Source organism: Rhipicephalus microplus, chromosome 2 (genome assembly GCF_043290135.1).
Source record: "Rhipicephalus microplus isolate Deutch F79 chromosome 2, USDA_Rmic, whole genome shotgun sequence".
Taxonomy (NCBI): Eukaryota; Metazoa; Arthropoda; class Arachnida; order Ixodida; family Ixodidae; genus Rhipicephalus; species Rhipicephalus microplus.
Window position 1 is genome coordinate 199,304,419 of NC_134701.1, and position 16,793 is coordinate 199,321,211.

Here is a 16,793-nt window from a genome sequence, read left to right on the forward strand (position 1 = left end):
CAGCTGTGCTTGTGGTGTAGTGGTTATCACATCCGCCTTACACGCGGAAGGCCCCAGGTTCAATCCCTGGCATGTATAAGAGCACTTCTTTTTTTACAGTTTCAATATACGTCATTGAACAAAGGCTCATTCGTGAGACCTCTGCACAGCTGTGCTTGTGGTGTAGCGGTTGTCACATCTGCCTAACACGCGGAAGGCACCAGGTTCGATCCCTGGCAGGCACAAGAGCACTTCTTTTTTTTCAGTTTCAATATACGTCATTGAACAAAGGCTCATTCGTGAGACCTACGCACAGCTGTGCTTGTGGTGTAGTGGTTATCACATCCGCCTAACACGCGGAAGGGCCCAGGTTCGATCCCTGGCAGGCACAAGAGCACTTCTTTTTTTACAGTTTCAATATACTTTATTGAACAAACTCTCATTCGTGAGAGCTCTGCATGGCTGTGCTTGTGGTGTAGTGTTTATCTCATCCGCTTCACACCCGGAAGGCCCAGGGTTCAATCCCTGGCAGACACAAGAGAATTTCTTTTTTTACACTTTCAATATATGTCATTGAACAAAGACTCATTTGTCAGAGCGCTGCACAGCTGTGCTTGTGGTGTAGCGGTTATCACATCCGCCTAACACGCGGAAGGCCCCAGGTTCGATCCCTGGCAGGCACAAGAGGACTTCTTTTTTTACAGTTTCAATATACGTCATTGAACAAAGACTCAATCGTGAGAGCTCTGCACAGCTGTGCTTGTGGTGTAGTGGTTATCACATCCGCTTCACACGCGGAAGGCCCCAGGTTCGATCCCTGGCAGGCACAAGAGCATTTCTTTTTTTACAGTTTCAATACACGTCATTGAACAAAGACTCATTCGTCAGAGCGCTGCACAGCTGTGCTTGTGGTGTAGTGGTTATCACATCCGCTTAACATAACACGCGGAAGGCCCCAGGTTCGATCCTTGGCAGGCACAAGAGTACTTCTTTTTTACAGTTTCAATATACTTCAATGAACAAAGACTCAACTGTGAGAGCTCTGCACAGCTGTGCTTGTGGTGTAGTGTTTATCACATCCACCTAACACGCGGAAGGCCCCAGGTTCGATCCCTGGCAGGCACAAGAGCATTTCTTTTTTTAGTTTCAATATACGTCATTGAACAAAGACTCATTCATGAGAGCTCTGCACAGCTGTGCTTGTGGTGTAGTGGTTATCACATCCGCTTCACACGCGGATGGCGCCAGGTTCGATCCCTTGCAGGCACAAGGGCATTCCTTTTTTTAATTTCAATATACGTCATTGGACAAAGGCTCATTCGTGAGAGCTCTGCACAGCTGTGCTTGTGGTGTAGTGGTTATCACATCCACCAAATACGCGAAAGGCCCCAGGTTCGATCTCTGGCAGGCAAAAGAGCACTGCCTTTTTACAGTTTCAATATACGGTATTGAACAAAGGTTCATTCGTGAGAGCTCTGCACAGCTGTGCTTGTGGTGTAGCGGTTATCACATCCGCCTAACACGCGGAAGGCCCCAGGTTCGATCTCTGGCAGGCACAAGAGCACTTCTTTTTTTACAGTTTCAATATACGTCATTGAACAAAGACTCAATCGTGAGAGCTCCGCACAGCTGTGCTTGTGGTGTAGTGGTTATCACATCCGCTTAACATAACACGCGGAAGGCCCCAGGTTCGATCCGTGGCAGGCACAAGAGTACTTATTTTTTACATTTTCAATATACTTCAATGAACAAAGACTCAATTGTGAGAGCTCTGCACAGCTGTGCTTGTGGTGTAGTGGTTATCACATCCACCTAACACGCGGAAGGCCCCAGGTTCGATCCCTGACAGGCACAAGAGCATTTCTTTTTTTAGTTTCAATATACGTCATTGAACAAAGACTCATTCATGAGAGCTCTGCACAGCTGTGCTTGTGGTGTAGTGGTTATCACATCCGCTTCACACGCGGATGGCGCCAGGTTCGATCCCTTGCAGGCACAAGGGCATTTCTTTTTTTAATTTCAATATACGTCATTGGACAAAGGCTCATTCGTGAGAGCTCTGCACAGCTGTGCTTGTGGTGTATTGGTTATCACATCCACCTAATACGCGAAAGACCCCAGGTTCGATCTCTGGCAGGCACAAAAGCACTTCCTTTTTACAGTTTCAATATACGTCATTGAACAAAGGTTCATTCGTGAGAGCTCTGCACAGCTGTGCTTGTGGTGTAGCGGTTATCACATCCGCCTAACACGCGGAAGGCCCCAGGTTCGATCCCTGGCAGGCACAAGAGCACTTCTTTTTTTACAGTTTCAATATACGTCATTGAACAAAGACTCAATCGTGAGAGCTCTGCACAGCTGTGCTTGTGGTGTAGTGGTTATCACATCAGCTTCACACGCGGAAGGCCCCAGGTTCAATCCCTGGCAGGCACAAGGGCATTTCTTTTTTTAATTTCAATATACGTCATTGAACAAAGACTCAATCGTGAGAGCTCTGCACAGCTGTGCTTGTTGTGTAGTGGTTATCACATCTGCCTAACACGCGGAAGGCCCCAGGTTCGATCCCTGGCAGGCAAAAGAGCGTTTCTTTTTTTAGTTCCAATATACGTCATTGAACAAAGACTCATTCATGAGAGCTCAGCACAGCTGTGCTTGTGGTGTAGTGGTTATCACATCCGCTTAACACGCGGAAGGCCCCAGGTTCGATCCCTGGCAGGCACAGGAGCATTTATTTTTTTAATTTCAATATACGTCATTGAACAAAGACTCATTCGTCAGAGCGCTGCACAGCTGTGCTTGTTGTGTAGTGGTTATCAAATCCGCCTAACACGCGGAAGGCCCCAGGTTCGATCCGTGGCAGGCACAAAAGCACTTCTTTTTTTGTAGTTTCAATATACGTCATTGAACAAAGACTAATTCATGAGAGCTCTGCACAGCTGTGCTTGTGGTGTAGCGGTGGGATTCCACTTCGGGCCGCGATAGCGAGCGGACGCGTTTGGAATGGGCTCCGTCGGAGCGGTATCAGCGGCCGTTTCTGGCCGCGGAAACAGGGTGATAGCTGCCTCGGATAACGAGTATCGCGTTGTTCTGCCTAGTCTGCCTTCAGGACGTCTGGTTTTGAATACCGTTTTTGTGCACGCGGATGTGAGGGCACGGCCCTACCGTGTAGAAGACTTCACGGATACGCTGAGTGATTTGAAACTGCTCTCCGAGGTTACGGCCTTGGGTGCGTATCAAATGAATCACGTTTGAGCCGTCACGTTCAAATGTGCCGAAGGTGCGAAGAGGCTGCTGGAAAAAGCGGAAGTGAAAGTGAAGGGCCAGCGTTGCCTCCTCATCGATCCATCGAACCAGGAGCTTCGGTTGAAGCTGCACTGGCTCCTGCCTACCGTACCGGACGACGACGTGCGAGCGGCCTTCCTGAACTATGGCAGAGTGACGGACATTATCAAGGAACGGTGGAAGGTCAGTGGTGTGACTGACAAGGCGTCAACGACGCGAAATGTGGCGATGACACTTAAGGCGGGAGTCAAGCCAGAAGATTTACCCCATCAAATAAGGATTGCTGGTGAGCTGGCTCTTGTGGTGGTGCCGGGAAGGGCACCGCTATGCCTTCGTTGCCAGTGCACTGGACACATTCGTCGGGACTGTAAGGTACCACGGTGCACGTTGTGTCATCGCTTTGGACACAACGAGTCGGAATGCGTGCGTACCTACGCCAGTGTTGCAGGGCCCGTGGGAAGCGACGACACTTCGGAGCTCCTAATGGACGAAGCAGATTCCGAGGCAGCAGCGAGAGTGGAGGCAGAAAGTGCCACGATGGACAGCGTGCCAGCTGAGCAAATCTCGGGTGAGAGTGCTCACGTAAAGTCGACGAACCTCAAAGCCGAAGATACATTGTTGGTGAAAAATGATTCCTCGGAAGCACTGCAGACGCAGGAGGACAAAAGCAACGTGACAGAAGAGGTCAACAGGGAAGTTGTGGAGGAAATGGACATTTCCAAGGAGGGCACCACGACGAATAAGCGATCACACGAAGGCGCCGAGGGAGAGAGCGAATCTACCGACCCAAGCAGTCGCGATGAACCTCCAGCAAAAGCAACCCCTGTACGTCGACCGACAGTGCGGCCACGGCCGAACATCCCACAGGATCGGAGGCTGACGGCGACGACGAAGCCGCCGCCACTGCCCCCGGTCACGTAGCAGTAAGCTGTGTAAGCCCCGACCTATGTCGCGGGCCCCAAGGTCTTGTGTAGACAGGAGCATAAGCCCATACTCTGGGTCTCTATTATTAATTATTCAAATGGCGCTGCCAGATAAATCCTTGCGATTTGCTACAATTAATGTTCGAGGGCTTGCGGCGAGGAGAAAACAACGACAGTTGTATAGACTGGTGATCGAACATGATTTAGACATCATTGCCATACAAGAAACCAAAATTGGAAGTGAAGATGAGACCAAGAGTATGGTGCTACCTTTCATGTCAATGTACTACGCGGGTGTGAGTCACGCCATAGGGCAATCCGCAGGGTGCGTTCTTTTTGTGCGCCAACACCCAGGCCTTGAAGTGAGGGGCGTGAGGTCAGATTTGGCGGGGCGCATGGTTTTGTGTGATTTTCGTTATGGTTCAGTTAAATGGCGAGTGATATGCCTTTATGCTCCTAATTTGCTCGACGAACGAAGACATTTCTTCGAGAGTGTCAGAAATTACTGCAACGTCGAAAGGAACCTGGTACTGATGGGGGACTTTAATTGTGTACTGGCAGCGCGTGATAAATCAAGTGGTACAGCATATAGAGACGCCAGCACGGCTGAGCTTCGCGAATTAATTGATGAATACGGGCTTGAGGACGTGGCGGACTGCTTGGAGTGCGACCGCAGTGTGCGCTTCACGCATTTCCAAGCAGCCAGCCACGCCCGACTGGACAGAGTGTATGTTCCGGCTGAATTGATAGCACTTGCGCAAGAATATCGTGTGCAATCGGTGTCATTCAGCGACCACTGTCTAGTCATGTTCGATGTTAATAAGAAAGCGAAAAACCGAAATAAGTTTGCGTGGGAATTATGGAAACTTAGTGCTAAAATTTTGGAGGATGAGGTTTTCTGTGAGAAAGTGTTAGCCCTGCTCGAAGAGATAAAGAACCAGACAAACACAACAATATGTGAGAAATGGGAAACATTTAAGCAAACAGCTAAATTGAAGGCACTTGAACGAGCGAGCGCTTTAAAGCACGAAAAGAATAAGTACGAGGAAAACCTGCGGCAAAGCTTGCAAATGCTAACTTATGAAGAAAGCCTATCGCCTGGGACGTTCAAAGACGACATTAACACACTGAAGCAAAAACTTGAGCAGGCTGATATCGAACGCTATCGGGGAGCGTTGGTGCGAGCTAGAGTAGAAGCAACGATAACAGGCGAGGCGCCAACTAAACGAGCCCTCGCAAAGGAAAAAAAGTGGGCCCGCCGGAACGAGATTCACGAAGTGGAACAAGACGGTGTTATCTTATATGATCAGAGCGGCATCGAACACGTGTTCACAGCGTTGTACAGAAAGCTGTTCGCGCGTTGTTCGGTGGACGTAGAGGGTTTCGAGACGGAATTCATGCCTTTAATGCCAAAGATTGACGATAGCTCAAAGGAAATGTTAGAGCGCCGTATTACGGCCGATGAGATTGCGGTGGCGATAGACGATTTGAAACGTGGGAAATCTCCCGGGCCCGACGGGCTAGGAGCCGATTTTTATAAGGCGTTCAAGTACGAAGTAGCCCCTATACTGGCCGCAATTTTAGACGATGCATATGAGCGCAAACGACTACCACCTTCATTCCTGTCCACACACACAGTTCTTATCCCGAAAACAGATGATCGCGACACATTAAAGCGGGTAACAGCATATCGCCCTATCAGCTTAGCGAACGTCGACTATAAGATATTCATGAAAGTGTTGGCTAAAAGACTGCAAACAGTAGTGAAAGATATAGTTGGACCACACCAGACGTGCGGTATCAAGGAACGAACCATTTTCACGAACATTCATACGGCGAGAAGCATACTAGAGTGTTGTGACGTATTGTGCGAGAAGGTCGCAATGCTCCAGTTGGATCTGGAAAAGGCGTTCGACCGGGTACCGCACGACATACTATTTGCCATTCTGGAGTACGTGAACGTAGGATCTGTAATCATGGAAGGTGTCGCAATGGCGTACAGGGGTTGCACGACAAGGTTGATAATAAATAAGTCAGTAGGAGAGCTTATCGAAGTGCAGCGGTCGGTGCGCCAGGGGTGCCCACTATCGCCGTTACTTTTCGCTTTATATATTGAGCCCTTGTGCCTCAGCGTAATACGGGCGAACTGTATCAATGGCTTTAAAATGCAGCAAGCGGAGGTAAAACTACTCGCTTATGCGGACGACATCGCGGTGTTTTGTGGGGACCACGCCAGTATCATGAAAACTGTGGAAATTGTGAAGCGTTATTGTGTTACTAGTGGCAGTGCAGTTAACTGGGGCAAGAGCCTCGGAATCTGGCATGGAGCATGGACAATGAAACCCAGTACCTTTGCCAACATTCAATGGATTTCCACTCTCACGAAATACCTAGGCGTTCCTTTAGAGTTTTACCGGGACAGTGAACCATACTGGCAGAACCAAGTTGCGGAAATGCGTGGAAGGACTGAGAGGACAAAGGGCTCGGAATTGTCTATGTTTGCACGTACCACGGTTTGTAATGTGTTTTTCATTACTAAACTTTGGTATGTGTTGAGTGTTTTGCACTGCTCACGCATTAACATACAAAAGCTCCACAGAATTCTGGCTGTTTTTGTTTGGGGATCGAGTTGGGAGAGGACAAGCCGCACCAACTTGTTCCGACGTGTACGTCATGGAGGTCTTAGCCTGTCGCACTTATTCCTGAGGCAAATAGTGAACCGGTTCTGCTTCCTTAGGGATGTGAAGGACCCCTTTTTGCGCACTGTATTACAGCTCAGACTTTGCAAACTTGTGCCGGACTTTGTGGTATCCACCGAGTGTATTGAAGGCGGGGTTTTCGGTTTTTTGAAGGAGGTTGTGATGGCTTATAAGTTCTTGCGTGCTCGATTCTCATGCGAATATCTGGCGGGAGTGAAACGAAGGAAGCTATACAAAGATCTTGTTGATATACTACTCCCCGTGCCTTTGTATCGCACAATATATAGTGCCAAGTCTGGAAGTGATGTCCTGAAGCGTGTCAAACATATGTATGTAGCTCCAGGAGCCAAGTCCTTTTTCTTCAGATTGCACACCGGGACACTAGAGGTAAAAACATGGCTACAGGAAAAAGGAATGTATGTACCATGGGGAGTGCACTGTTTTTTATGCAGAAAGCCTGAAACCATTGAGCACGTCTTCTTAGAATGCTGGGAAGGCGTGTTCTTCTGGGATATATTACAAAGAACGCTAAAGAAAGACCTTCCTTTAGACCCACAAGGAATTCGTTTCCTAACAGTGGACAACGAAGAAGGTGTCCCGTTTGATGCTGTTATGCTACTGGGTTTGCACTGCATATGGAAGGCCTGCATGGCCGCACGACATGTAGATATAGATGCAAGATCGGCACAAGAGTACTTCCGCGAATCAGTGGGCAGGTTCCTGGAAGCACATAAATCTTTAGACCCGATACCTGAATGGGTATCGAGGATCGAGCCACTCATGAACATGAGACGATTTTAGCCATTACACGCCAGCCAAAGTTTGGTGTCTCATTTTACCCATGCCCATTTATGTATCTATGTCTTATGTGCCTTGCATTATTACTTGTGTTCCCTGACTGTATTTGTGTTTCTATGTGTACGTCTAAGCAGGCAATAAAGAAAAAAAAAACTTGTGGTGTAGTGGTTATCACATCCGCCTTACACGCGGAAGACCCCAGGTTCGATCCCTGGCAGGCACAAGAGCATTTCTTTTTTTGCAGTTTCAATATACTTCATTGAACAAAGACCCATTCGTGAGAGCTCTGCACAGCTGTGCTTGTGGTGTAGTGTTTATCACATCCGCTTCACACCCGGAAGGCCCAGGGTTCAATCCCTGGCAGGCACAAGAACATTTCTTTTTTTACAGTTTCAATATATTGTCACGATGAGTCACAAGTACTGGGGGATTTATTGAACGACCGGGTGGCTAGCTCTAGGACGATGCGTCAGTCGGGGCTGGCTCTCGAGCAGAGAAGAACGCGATCTTCTTTTTTCCTCCAGATTTAGAGCCGCTCTTGCTGCCAACCCACTACGTGCTGGCGGCATTAACCCCCCTTCCGAAAAGAAAAAAAACAACAAGTACCAAAAAGAGGAAAGGAAAGTACATAGCAGCACCGCGATGCTACGACATAGGCACGTGAAAAAAAAATGGAAATTCGGATGAAGTGAAAGTAAAAATTGAAGAGCGTGCCAACATAGGAAACGTCAATGAACGAGAAAGTAAGTTCACAAAATAAACAAAAAACACAAAGAACGCTGTACGGTAAAGGAAAAGTTACGAACAACGCGCAATAAATGGCTTCATGCGCAACACATGAACGACGTCCGGCATCAGCCGTGTCCTGCTCCGTGCATGGGGTGTTGAGTCCGGAACCACTTCGTAGTTCACGTCACTGACGCGGCATAACACTTTATATGGGCCAAAGTACCGGCTCAGCAACTTTTCACTAAGGCCACGGCGGCGGACGGGCGTCCACACCCAAACTTGATCTCCGGGGCTGTAAAAGACTTCTCTGTGGCGGGTATTATAGCGTCTTACGTCTGCCTGCTGTTGCTGGCCGATGTGCAGTCGCGCGAGCTGCCGGGCTTCCTCGGCACGCTCTGCGAATTCTTCGGCGTCTGTTGCCAACTCGTCTTCGTCCTGACACGGTAGCATTGAGTCTAGCATAGTCTGCACTTCGCGGCCGTAGAGAAGCCGAAATGGCGTGAATCGCGTGGTCTCTTGCACGGCGGTATTATACGCGAAGGTCACGTAAGGCAAGATCCGGTCCCATGTTTTGTGCTGTACGTCGATGTACATTGAGATCATATCTGCGAGGGTCTTATTCAGTCGTTCAGTAAGTCCGTTGGTTTGCGGGTGGTACGCAGTTGTCCTTCGGTGTCTGGTGTTGCTCAGTTTGAAAACTTCGTCCGTAAGCTGCGCCGTGAATGCCGTCCCTCTGTCCGTTATTACACTGGAAGGAGCACCGTGTCGTAACACGATGTGGCGCATGAAAAATTGTGCTACCTCAGAAGCCGTGGCTCGTGGGATTGCCTGGGTTTCAGCGTAGCGTGTCAGATAGTCGGTCGCGACGATCACCCATTTGTTGCTGTCCGCAGACATAGGAAAAGGCCCGAGAATGTCCATGCCGACTTGGTCGAACTGCGTGCAGGGTGCTTCAATGGGCTGAAGCAAACCAGCTGGCTTAACAGATGGTTGCTTTCGGCGCTGACATTCCCGACAGCTCTTCACGTACTTCTTGACGCTTGCCGAAAGTCCTGGCCAATAGTACCTCTCACTCACTCTGGCAAGTGTTCGTGAGTAGCCCAGATGACCGGATGTGGGTTCGTCATGGCAAGCGAAGAGGACGTCGTCTCGCATGCCTGGAGGAACCACCAGGAGGTAGGCACGGTTGTTCGAACGAGCGTTCTTCTTGTACAGCACACCATCTCGAAGGCAGAACGACGGCAACGAGCGGAATAAATGACGTGGTATGATTGTATCCTGGCCCTCTAAATGATCGATGATCGGACGAATCTCTGCGTCATCCCGCTGCCGTTTACTCAAGTCTGATGAGCTAATGGCGCCCAGGAAGCCTTCGTCTTCCTCTGCTTCCTGACTGCCGACATGAAGGGGCGCGCGTGACAGTGTGTCAGCGTCTTCATGCTTACGGCCGGACTTATGGACGATGGTGACGTCAAATTCCTGCAGCCGCAAGCTCCACCGTGCTAGCCGTCCTGAAGGGTCGCGCAGGCTTGCCAACCAGCAGAGGGCGTGGTGGTCCGTCACTATCTTGAAGGGACGACCATAAAGGTACGGGCGGAACTTGGTGATTGCCCACACGACTGCGAGGCACTCTTTCTCCGTAGTGGAATAATTCGCCTCAGCGCGCGATAGAGAGCGGCTGGCGTAGGCTATCACTCTTTCGATGTCTTCTTGACGCTGAACGAGCACTGCACCGAGCCCAATGTTACTAGCGTCGGTATGGACCTCCGTGTCAGCATCATCGTCGAAATGAGCGAGAACGGGCGCTGATTGCATGCGCTGTCGCAGCTCATCAAAAGCTGCTTGTTGCTCGTTTTCCCAGACAAACGGTGTGTCGTCTCTTGTGAGACGAGTCAGAGGTTCTGCTATCTGTGAAAAGCCATGAATGAATCGGCGATAGTAGGCGCACAAACCAAGGAAGCGCCGGACGGCTTTCTTATCGACAGGAGCTGGTAATTCGACAACAGCGGCAAGCTTGTCCGGATCGGGACGGATTCCTTCGGCGCTAACTACATGTCCAAGAAACTTTAGTTCTTTATAGCCGAAGTGGCACTTCTGTGGCTTTAGTGTGAGGTCCGCCGATCGGATAGCCTCCAGCACGCTGCGCAGGCGCTGAAGGTGCTGCTCGAACGTGGCAGAGGAGACCACCACATTGTCAAGGTAGACAAGACAAGTTTGCCACTTCAGCCCTGTGAGGACAGTGTCCATCATTCGCTGGAAAGTCGCCGGCGCTGAACACAAGCCGAAAGGGAGTACTCGAAATTGGTATAGGCCGTCTGGAGTCACGAAGGCTGTCTTTTCGCGGTCTCGCTGATCTACCTCGATTTGCCAGTACCCGCTTTTGAGATCGAGAGAAGTGAAATAATGGGCATGACGAAGTCTATCTAGCGAATCGTCGATACGCGGTAGCGGGTACACATCCTTTTTGGTCACGTTGTTAAGCTTTCGGTAATCGACGCAGAAGCGTAGCGACCCGTCCTTCTTTTTTACAAGCACGACTGGAGATGACCACGGGCTGTTGGATGGTTCGATAACGCCATCGTCAAGCATCTCGCGAACTTGCGTACGTATCGCTTCACGTTCTTTAGCCGACACGTGATAGGGGTGCTGGTGTATTGGGCGTGCGTCCTCGTACGTGATGATCCTGTGTTGAGTGATGGACGTCTGGCGGATCTTCGAGCAACTTGCGAAGCAAGACCTGTACTCGAACAAGAGCGCTCGCAGCGCAGTCTGGTTATCGGTGGACAGATCAGGATTGATGTCAATGTTGCTCATTGATGTGTCTGCGTTATCCACTACTTCTGACGTGAGACAGTTGCTTACGTTTGCTACTTCGTGGGCAAACGCTATCGAAGTGCCACGGAAAAGGTGTCGATGCTCGTTGCTAAAGTTGGTAACGAGCAATTCAGATCGGCCGTCACGAACGTGTATTACACTTCTCGCTACACATATGCCTTGCTGCAGGAGGTGTTCTAAATTTGTCTCGGCCACCACATCGCCAACGCTCAAACCACAGCATGTTACGTCGACTAGAACACTGGCTCGGGGAGGAAGCGTCACGCTCTGTTCAGAAATACGGAGTACGTCGACACGCATTCCGTCATCCTGCACGTTGATTGCTCGCTGGGCTGAGAACGTGACGCGGCGCTCTTGCAGATCAATGATAGCTCCATTTTTCTGTAGAAAATCAACTCCCAGAATGACGTCACGGGAGCATTCACGTAGAACAAGGCAGCTTGCTACGAATGTGTACCCTTGAATCTGTGCTCTAGTTGTGCAGGCACCCAGTGGAGTAACGACATGGCCACCAGCTGTCCGAATCTGCGAGTTATGCCATGGTGTGATTACTTTCTTCAGCTGTGTTGTCAGTTTCCCGCTCAGTATGGAATAGTCTGCGCCGGTGTCCACTAACGCATTAACTACACAACCATCAATTGTTACTGCTATGTCGAGTGAAAGCCGGCTATCCTTTGCAGCAGCAGGTGATGTCGGACCAGTTTCTGTACTGTTCTGCGTCAATAGGAGGTCTTCAGCGCTTCGACGTTCAGCGACCCCGCCCCCAGAGGTCGCTTCGGCTAGTTTTCCCGGCGGGGGCTGGGAGATCGTGCGGTAGAATACCGCTGGGGCGTTGATGAAAATCGCCTCGGTGATGGCGAGCGCGACTGGCGCCCGGCAGACGGTGGTGCATGCTGCTGGGAGAGGTAGTTTTGGATGTCGCGTGGTCTCTGACCGTAACGGGGTGGCGGCGAGTACGCAGAGAAGCCGCGAAGCCCAAGACGGCGATATGGGCACTGGCGGTACAAGTGATCAGCTTCTCCGCAGTGAAAGCACAGAGGCCGGCGATCAGGTGTGCGCCAAACATCAGACTTACGAGGAGACGTGCGCCGATCGTCGATGTACTGAACTGGTTGCACTGAACGATGGGCGACAGAAGCACCAGGGACAAAGGGCAGGGGCGGTAGCGTGTACGTGCCTTCGTAGTACGGTATGTGCTGCGCTGACTGTAGTGAAACAGCAGGAACAGGATGGACGAATAATGGCGGTGTTGCAGCAGGGCGTTTCAAGGCTTCCGCGTAGGTTGTCTCACGGCGGTATTCAGCAGGAGCTGGCACAGCTGTATCATGAGGCAAGGTGTCCCGGAGGGCCTGGTGCAGCTCATCCTTGATCACAGTCGCAATAGAGTTGACTGTAGGATGAGGTGTTACACCAGCCTTTTGTAACTCTTCACGTACTACATCACGGATGAGTTCACGTAGACAGTCGTTGTTGGTTCTAGTGGCGGTGAAAATGTCGGCAGTAGACATGCCACTGACTCTCCTGTCGTATTGGCTGGATCGCTGCTGCAGCATTTTTTCCATTGTCACTGCCTCGGACAAGAACTCCGCGACCGTCTTCGGAGGACTTCGCACGAGGCCGGCAAAAAGCTGGTCCTTGACACCGCGCATCAAGTGACGCAACTTCTTGTCCTCAGTCATTCTTGAATCGGCCCGTCGGAAGAGGCGCGTCATGTCTTCGACGTACGCGGTCACAGTTTCGTTTGGCGACTGGACGCGGGCAAGAATAGCTCGTTCAGCTCTTTCTTGGCGGCCAGTGCTGGCATATGTCTGCAGAAGTCTACGAGAGAATTCGGGCCACGTCGTCAGCTGCTCCTCCCGATTTTGATACCACGTGCGAGCCCCGTCTTCGAGATAGAAGTAGACACGACCCAGTTTCGCCGCGTCGTCCCACTGATTCAAGTTGGCTACGCGCTCAAAGTCCGCCAACCAGTCCTCAACGTCTTCGCGCTCCGTACCATGGAACGTCGGCGGTGCCCGTGGGCTTTCCAACGTATAGCGGTTCGGCGACGTGCTTCCCGTGCCGGTTGCCAAGGTTTGTACCGAAGTGCTGGTCATGTTTGTTGACGTGGTGGAAGCAGTATCGTTGACTTCCGGAGGCAATCCCCTGATTCGGCGGCTGGTCCGATGCACGGGAGTGTTGACTGGCACTGGACTCGTATTACGGCTTCCTGGGGGGGTCTGCAGCATCCGTGAGGCTACCCAGCACCTTCCACCAGTTTGTCACGATGAGTCACAAGTACTGGGGGATTTATTGAACGACCGGGTGGCTAGCTCTAGGACGATGCGTCAGTCGGGGCTGGCTCTCGAGCAGAGAAGAACGCGATCTTCTTTTTTCCTCCAGATTTAGAGCCGCTCTTGCTGCCAACCCACTACGTGCTGGCGGCAATATGTCATTGAACAAAGACTCATTCGTCAGAGCGCTGCACGGCTGTGCTTGTGGTGTAGTGGTTATCACATCCGCTTAACATAACACGCGGAAGGCCCCAGGTTCGATCCGTGGCAGGCACAAGAGTACTTCTTTTTTACAGTTTATATATACTTCAATGAACAAAGACTCAATTGTGACAGCTCTGCACAGCTGTGCTTGTGGTGTAGTGGTTATCACATCCACCTAACACGCGGAAGGCCCCAGGTTCGATCCCTGGCAGGCACAAGAGCACTTCTTTTTTTACAGTTTCAATATACGTCATTGAACAAAGACTCAATCGTGAGAGTTCTGCACAGCTGTGCTTGTGGTGTAGTGACAAAAGCAATCATTGCCCTCCATTTGGGAAAGTCCCCAGGACCTGATGGCTTAACAGCCGCATTTTATAAGGAATTCAAACATGAACTACCACCGATCCTGGCAGCGGTTTTTAACGAAGCCTTTGACATAAAGACTCTGCCCCCTTCTTTTCTGCTATCTCATACTATTTTAATTCCAAAAACTGAGGACGCAGTTAAATTACGTGAAGTGAAATCGTACAGGCCAATCAGTCTCTCAAATATCGACTACAAAATTTTGATGAAAGTGCTAGCAAGGAGACTGCAGACAGTTATTAATAACATTGTAGGCGAGCACCAGACATGTGGGATTAAAAGGCGCACTATATTCACAAACATTCACAAGGCACGAAGTGTATTGGAGTGCTGCGATGCAACAAACGATCACATCGCGATGATCCAGATAGATTTAGAAAAAGCATTTGACCGAGTACCGCACGAAATTCTTTTTCTTTTGTTAGACAATGTCAATGTTGGCAAAGTAATTCGAGATACAGTTCGAATGGCATATACTGGGTGTAAAACTCGGCTAATCATCAACAAAGTTCTCGGGAAACGAATTAATGTCAGACGTTCTGTACGACAAGGCTGCCCTTTGTCTTCCCTCCTATTTTCAATTTATATAGAGTCATTTTGCCAAAAAGTCATGAAAAGCAATAACATAGTGGGGTACAAACTACAAGAAGCTGAAGTACGGGTACTGGCATACGCAGATGATATAGCTGTGTTTTGTAAGGATTATGATAGTATCGCTGAAACCATAAAAATTGTGAACCTTTATTGTAATGCAAGTGGTAGTTTGGTAAACTGGAGCAAGTGCCTGGGTTACTGGCACGGCGAATGGCCTGTGACTCCACAATTTGTGGCTGGTATTTCATGGACTACTACTCCGGTACGATACCTAGGTGTGCCATTAGAATATTATTGTGACAGTGAACCGTACTGGCGGCGTCAGGCAGTGGAGCTACGAGAAAAAGCTAAACAACTCAATGGATTCCAGCTATCAATTTTCGCCAGAGCGACATTTTGTAACGTATTTTTAGTCAGTAAGCTCTGGTATGTCCTTCAGGTAATGCATTGTTCACGAGTGAATTTACAGAAGCTTCATCGAATATTTGCTGTTTTCTTGTGGGGTTCTTCTTGGGAGCGAACAAGTAGAACTAACTTATTCAGACGGGTTCGCTCTGGAGGACTTGGTCTGTGTCATTTGTACCTTCGTCAGCTAGTTAATCGATTTATGTTTTTCCGAAATAATTGAGACCCATTCATACGTACTGTTATGCAGCTTAGGCTTGGAAGACGGTTGCCAGAATTTGTGGTAGCATCTGTTCACATGAAGGCAAGTATTAGAGGTTTCTTAAAAGAAGTTGTTGATTCATGTCTCTTTCTAAAAACGCGTTTTTCATTAGAATACCTCAGTACGGTTTCGCGTAAAAAGTTATACAAAGATTTAGTAGACACAGTTCTTCCTGTTCCCCTATATAGAGCATTATACCGTGTAGGCCCAGGCCAAAATGTCTTAAGCCGTGTAAAAAAATGGAGGTAACACCTGGAGCGAAATCCTTTTTCTTTAAATTGCACACTGGGACCTTGCCTGTGAAAACATGGATGCAAGAAAAAGGCTTATTCGTTCCTTGGGGTGTTGATTGCCTTCTCTGCAAAAAGCCGGAAACAATTGAACATGTTTTCCTGGACTGCTGGGATTCAGTCTTTTTCTGGGATGTTCTCCAAAGGACTTTGAAAAAGGATCTGCCTCTCGATGCCTATGGCATCAGATTTCTACCAGCATCAAATGAAGAAGGAATACCTTTCGACCTAGTTATGTTACTGGGCCTGCACGGTATATGGCAATCTAGAATGGCGGTGCGCCATGCTGATGTTAATGCACGTCCGGTTAGGCAATATTTTTTTCAATCTGTCTGTTCGTTCGTGGAAGCACAAAAGGTTCAACAAGAGGTGCCCGAATGGCTTCATCAAGTAGAAAGCCTTCTACAGATGAAGGAATTTTAAAAAGCCTGTTTAATATGATGCTTTTTACCTCTTTTTTTGTTTCATGTTTCTACTTTGTTTGATGTATATATGTTTGTGAATGTTGTATGTAAACAGGCAATAAAGAAAGAAAAAGTGCTTGTGGTGTAGTGGTTATCACATCCGCTTTACACGCGGAAGGCCCCAGGTTCAATCCCTGGCAGGCACAAGAGCATTTCTTTTTTTTAATTTCAATATACGTCATTGAACAAAGACTCAATCGTGAGAGCTCTGCACAGCTGTGCTTGTGGTGTAGTGGTTGTCACATCCGCCTAACACGCGGAAGGCCCCAGGTTCGATCCCTAGCAGGCACAAGAGCGTTTCTTTTTTTAGTTTCAATATACGTCATTGAACAAAGACTCATTCATGAGAGCTCTGCACAGCTGTGCTTGTGGTGTAGTGGTTATCACATCCGCCTTACACGCGGAAGGCCCCAGGTTCGATCCCTGGCATGTATAAGAGCACTTCTTTTTTACAGTTTCAATATACGTCATTGAACAAAGGCTCATTCGTGAGACCTCTGCACAGCTGTGCTTGTGGTGTAGCGGTTGTCACATCTGCCTAACACGCGGAAGGCCCCAGGTTCGATCCCTGGCAGGCACAAGAGCACTTCTTTTTTTACAGTTTCAATATACGTCATTGAACAAAGACTCAATCGGGAGAGCTCTGCACAGCTGTGCTTGTGGTGTAGTGGTTATCACATCCGCCTTAACACG

The 16,793-nt window shown here is 49.2% G+C and overlaps 22 non-coding genes across 22 annotated transcripts; all 22 read left to right on the plus strand.

Moving 5' to 3' along the window:
* Positions 1-5: 5 nt before the first annotated feature.
* On the plus strand, positions 6-78 carry TRNAV-UAC (transfer RNA valine (anticodon UAC)). The gene has a single exon. It is a non-coding gene; the product is annotated as a tRNA-Val (tRNA).
* A 73-nt stretch (positions 79-151) lies between these two features.
* Positions 152-224, plus strand: TRNAV-AAC (transfer RNA valine (anticodon AAC)). Its single transcript has one exon. It is a non-coding gene; the product is annotated as a tRNA-Val (tRNA).
* Positions 225-297: 73 nt separating this feature from the next.
* Positions 298-370, plus strand: TRNAV-AAC (transfer RNA valine (anticodon AAC)). Its single transcript has one exon. It is a non-coding gene; the product is annotated as a tRNA-Val (tRNA).
* Positions 371-589: 219 nt separating this feature from the next.
* On the plus strand, positions 590-662 carry TRNAV-AAC (transfer RNA valine (anticodon AAC)). Its single transcript has one exon. It is a non-coding gene; the product is annotated as a tRNA-Val (tRNA).
* A 73-nt stretch (positions 663-735) lies between these two features.
* TRNAV-CAC (transfer RNA valine (anticodon CAC)) lies at positions 736-808 on the plus strand. Its single transcript has one exon. It is a non-coding gene; the product is annotated as a tRNA-Val (tRNA).
* A 73-nt stretch (positions 809-881) lies between these two features.
* TRNAV-AAC (transfer RNA valine (anticodon AAC)) lies at positions 882-959 on the plus strand. Its single transcript is given in 2 exon segments — positions 882-918; positions 924-959. It is a non-coding gene; the product is annotated as a tRNA-Val (tRNA).
* A 72-nt stretch (positions 960-1,031) lies between these two features.
* Positions 1,032-1,104, plus strand: TRNAV-AAC (transfer RNA valine (anticodon AAC)). Its single transcript has one exon. It is a non-coding gene; the product is annotated as a tRNA-Val (tRNA).
* Positions 1,105-1,175: 71 nt separating this feature from the next.
* On the plus strand, positions 1,176-1,248 carry TRNAV-CAC (transfer RNA valine (anticodon CAC)). Its single transcript has one exon. It is a non-coding gene; the product is annotated as a tRNA-Val (tRNA).
* Positions 1,249-1,464: 216 nt separating this feature from the next.
* Positions 1,465-1,537, plus strand: TRNAV-AAC (transfer RNA valine (anticodon AAC)). Its single transcript has one exon. It is a non-coding gene; the product is annotated as a tRNA-Val (tRNA).
* A 73-nt stretch (positions 1,538-1,610) lies between these two features.
* Positions 1,611-1,688, plus strand: TRNAV-AAC (transfer RNA valine (anticodon AAC)). Its single transcript is given in 2 exon segments — positions 1,611-1,647; positions 1,653-1,688. It is a non-coding gene; the product is annotated as a tRNA-Val (tRNA).
* Positions 1,689-1,760: 72 nt separating this feature from the next.
* Positions 1,761-1,833, plus strand: TRNAV-AAC (transfer RNA valine (anticodon AAC)). The gene has a single exon. It is a non-coding gene; the product is annotated as a tRNA-Val (tRNA).
* Positions 1,834-1,904: 71 nt separating this feature from the next.
* Positions 1,905-1,977, plus strand: TRNAV-CAC (transfer RNA valine (anticodon CAC)). The gene has a single exon. It is a non-coding gene; the product is annotated as a tRNA-Val (tRNA).
* A 216-nt stretch (positions 1,978-2,193) lies between these two features.
* TRNAV-AAC (transfer RNA valine (anticodon AAC)) lies at positions 2,194-2,266 on the plus strand. Its single transcript has one exon. It is a non-coding gene; the product is annotated as a tRNA-Val (tRNA).
* Positions 2,267-2,339: 73 nt separating this feature from the next.
* Positions 2,340-2,412, plus strand: TRNAV-CAC (transfer RNA valine (anticodon CAC)). Its single transcript has one exon. It is a non-coding gene; the product is annotated as a tRNA-Val (tRNA).
* A 71-nt stretch (positions 2,413-2,483) lies between these two features.
* Positions 2,484-2,556, plus strand: TRNAV-AAC (transfer RNA valine (anticodon AAC)). Its single transcript has one exon. It is a non-coding gene; the product is annotated as a tRNA-Val (tRNA).
* Positions 2,557-2,627: 71 nt separating this feature from the next.
* TRNAV-AAC (transfer RNA valine (anticodon AAC)) lies at positions 2,628-2,700 on the plus strand. The gene has a single exon. It is a non-coding gene; the product is annotated as a tRNA-Val (tRNA).
* An 11,016-nt stretch (positions 2,701-13,716) lies between these two features.
* On the plus strand, positions 13,717-13,794 carry TRNAV-AAC (transfer RNA valine (anticodon AAC)). Its single transcript is given in 2 exon segments — positions 13,717-13,753; positions 13,759-13,794. It is a non-coding gene; the product is annotated as a tRNA-Val (tRNA).
* A 72-nt stretch (positions 13,795-13,866) lies between these two features.
* TRNAV-AAC (transfer RNA valine (anticodon AAC)) lies at positions 13,867-13,939 on the plus strand. The gene has a single exon. It is a non-coding gene; the product is annotated as a tRNA-Val (tRNA).
* A 2,234-nt stretch (positions 13,940-16,173) lies between these two features.
* TRNAV-UAC (transfer RNA valine (anticodon UAC)) lies at positions 16,174-16,246 on the plus strand. The gene has a single exon. It is a non-coding gene; the product is annotated as a tRNA-Val (tRNA).
* Positions 16,247-16,318: 72 nt separating this feature from the next.
* On the plus strand, positions 16,319-16,391 carry TRNAV-AAC (transfer RNA valine (anticodon AAC)). The gene has a single exon. It is a non-coding gene; the product is annotated as a tRNA-Val (tRNA).
* Positions 16,392-16,462: 71 nt separating this feature from the next.
* Positions 16,463-16,535, plus strand: TRNAV-UAC (transfer RNA valine (anticodon UAC)). Its single transcript has one exon. It is a non-coding gene; the product is annotated as a tRNA-Val (tRNA).
* Positions 16,536-16,607: 72 nt separating this feature from the next.
* TRNAV-AAC (transfer RNA valine (anticodon AAC)) lies at positions 16,608-16,680 on the plus strand. The gene has a single exon. It is a non-coding gene; the product is annotated as a tRNA-Val (tRNA).
* The last annotated feature ends 113 nt before the right edge of the window (positions 16,681-16,793 follow it).